The sequence below is a fragment of the Triticum dicoccoides genome, chromosome 2B, assembly GCF_002162155.2.
Source record: "Triticum dicoccoides isolate Atlit2015 ecotype Zavitan chromosome 2B, WEW_v2.0, whole genome shotgun sequence".
Lineage (NCBI taxonomy): Eukaryota > Viridiplantae > Streptophyta > Magnoliopsida > Poales > Poaceae > Triticum > Triticum dicoccoides.
The window spans coordinates 258,576,132-258,579,489 of NC_041383.1; the positions used below are offsets into that span (position 1 = coordinate 258,576,132).

General features: G+C 45.0%; 1 pseudogene; it reads left to right on the top strand.

The window, feature by feature from the left end:
• The first annotated feature begins 550 nt into the window (after positions 1 to 550).
• On the top strand, positions 551 to 1,469 carry LOC119367650 (annotated as a pseudogene).
• Positions 1,470 to 3,358: the final 1,889 nt, after the last annotated feature.

Genomic DNA, 3,358 nt, shown 5'->3' on the forward strand with positions numbered 1-3,358 from the left:
TTATGAATTACATACGGATGTATATAGATGCATTTTAAGTGTGGATTCATTCATTTTGCTCCGTATGTAGTCCACCTAGTGAAATCTCTATAAAGACTTACTCCCTCCGTTCGAAATTAGGCTGGTCATAGTGGGGAATAACTTAGACTAGTAACATGCATACGTTACTAGTCTATTTTACTACCTCTATAGTGCATAGTATCATAGATTAGTATCATAGATGGTCCCATTTATTGCCATGCATGACACATAGTAGCACCATATTTATTATGTTACGGTATCTACCTATGTTACTATAACCATCTCTCTCTTCTTTAATTGCTTGCCACATAAGCATGTTTGCGAGTCCCAAGTGCATGATACTACTTATGTTACTCCCACTATGGCCAGCCTTACTTGTCGCGAAAATGGATGTATCTAGACGTATTTTAGTTCTAGATACATCCATTTCTGAGACAAGTAATTATGAACGGAGGGAGTACATTTAGGAATGGAGGGAGTATAAAATATGTGACAGTAAGCTTTGTAATACCCCGGCCCAAGTCGAGAGATGGTTGTGCACGAGGAGGGCGAGATCATGTAGACCGAACAGGAACAGGACCCGACGATGGAGCTCTCTAAGGTCTCGATGGACCTCACCGTGCTCCACTGCCCCTTGTGCCTCCGCCCCTTGACGCCTCCAGTGTATGAGGTTTGAATACACCTCGTCTGTTCGGCTGATTGAGCAAGGTGCAGGTTTCTTGATTGGTGTGCTATTGGATTGATTTCTGCAGTGCAAGGGAGGGCACCTGGCCTGCGCGGACTGCCGTGTCGAGTGCCCCGGGAACCAGCGGCAGTGCCAGAAGTGTGAGCGTGGTGGTGGCTTCGACGTGCGGAACATGGCGGTGGATTCCGTCCTTTCGTCGGTGAGGGTGGAGTGCCCGCACGCAGGCTGTGGGCTCTATGTCACTTACCATAAGCTCGCCAATCACCAGAGCGTGTGTCCGCTCGCGCCCTGCAAATGCCCCGTTCCCGTATGCGGCTACGAAGGCCCACCACCGGCGCTCTACCACCACATAAGCACCGCGCATCCCATGCCCGTGCACAGGATCCAGTACGGCAAGGTGCTCGAGCTGCAAGTGCCACTGTCGGAGCCACGACTCTTGCTGTTCACGGAGGAGGACCGTCGCGCGTTTTTCTTGGTTGGCGGCGTGCTCGACATCGGCGCGCCTATCGCCGTGTCGGTCGTCTGCATCAGAGCAGGGGCATCCCCACTGTCGCACTACTTGGCCAAGCTGTGGGGGAACGGCCCGCCGGGGGAGCCCAATGGCACGACCGACGCCGTCAAGGTGGAAATGGAGGTGACAAGCAGCAAGGATCCCGGCGACATCGACGTGCAGGAGCTGACCTTCTTGACAGTTCCGCCCAAGCTGCTGGCCGGGGCTAAGCTTGTGTCCCTCCACATTCAGATTGACAAGCTCACGTCATAAATGTTTCGACAATGCCTTCTGTTTATCTTAGTAATATGCTAATATAGGGATTACCTTGGTCTACTTTAGCTTAAGAAATGGTGGGTTTTGGTGGCGATGCAGCAATTACTTCGACATCAGATCAGTAATTTCCAACAGTCGAACGGATATTTTTTGTCTGTTGGATATAAAGTTCCTTTGGGTAAGAAGTACTACTTGTCATCAAAATGGATAAAAGGAGATGTATGTAGACGTATTTTAGTTCTAGATACGTCCCTTTTTATCCATTTTGATGACAATCACTCCCTCCGTTCCACAATACATGCCTTCCATTTGTCAAAATATAGATGTATCTGGACATGTTTTAGTATATAGGTACATCCATAATAGAGCCAATCGGATGGTTGAGAACACTACAATTCATAGCTACAGATGCGTGTGTGACTCCCAGATGCAGAGGCCGGGGGTCATCATCCTCCTTTTCGAGAAAAAACAGACGCGTGTGTGAGAGGACGAGTGCGTGCGTGCACCTCTTCTCTTCCTGTATAACGTACTACTAAACTCAGAGTACAAGTTTTTGTGGGTGGCACGATGGTGCGTGCGAGAAGTCCCGAGAGATAGGTTTAGCTGCTCACAGTGGGGAGTAACATAAAATAGTAACTTGCCGATGTTACTAGTCTATGTTACTACCTCCATAGTGAGTAGTAACATATGACTGGTATCATGAAAGAGTTCATTTATTAGGCTATAGACTCATTATGCCTTGAAATGTGTGATGTTACAGTAACTAGCTAAGTTACCACAAACCCCTCTCTGCTCATTAATTAGCTGCCACATAAGCAATCTTGTATTGAAATGTGTGATGTTACTAGTTAAGTTACTCCCATTGTGACTGGTCTAATGCGTCTGAAAAAAGGACTAGCCTAGAGCTCGCCACGCGGCTATTCCTGTCGAATGCCCCATTAACCATAAGATATGTATACGACGGTGCCAGTTATTGCACGTACACATCAGTACTCCCTCCTTTCCAGTTTATGGTGAGTGGTGGAATATTTTTTATAGTTTGCAAAAGCACCTAATTAATGCTCTTGTTTTTCTCAAAAAATTATGTTTATCAATGCATTAATTGCAATGCATGTATGCATAAAGTACATGCATTGGTCAATTTTCTCTTAGGCTAGTCATAGTGCATAGTAACTTAGACTAGTAACATGCATATGTTACTAGTCTATATTACTACCATCTTAGTGGGTAGTAACATAAGTGTAGTGTCATGCAAGCCTTCATTTATTATGTTGTAGACTCATTTTGCATTGGGGTGCGTTATGTTACGGTAACATAGTATGTTACCACAAGCACCTCTCTCCTCATTAACTTCATGCCACATAAGCATATATGTCTTGGGATGTGTTATGTTACTACTTAAGTTACTCCCACTATGGGTAGCCTTAATACTTGCATGCAATGATTTAATGCACCTTGGAATCTAAACATGTGTTGGGGAACAACCAAATTGAGCCTTATAAAATGGAAAAACTAAAATTTTGAGATAAGCCCTATAAAACCGGAAAGGAGGGAGTAGAAAAAGAAGTACTCCATCCGGGAATAGTGCCGCACTTCGAAACTAGAACCGTCAATAAATTTTGAGCTTGCGTCTCGTCACATTCCAAATTACTCTATGCTATATTGAATTGCAAACCTGTTCACACCGATCACAACCTAAACGGTTTCCCACTTAGGAGCGTATTAGTACCACGCTATATTGAATTCCAAACCTGTTCACACCGATCACAACCTAAACGGTTTCCCACTTAGGAGCGTATTAGTACTCGGTTATAAATACTAGTATGCCAAGATGACTGCACATTCCTCCTCAACTCCTCATCCACAAAAACAAACAAGTCATTTAG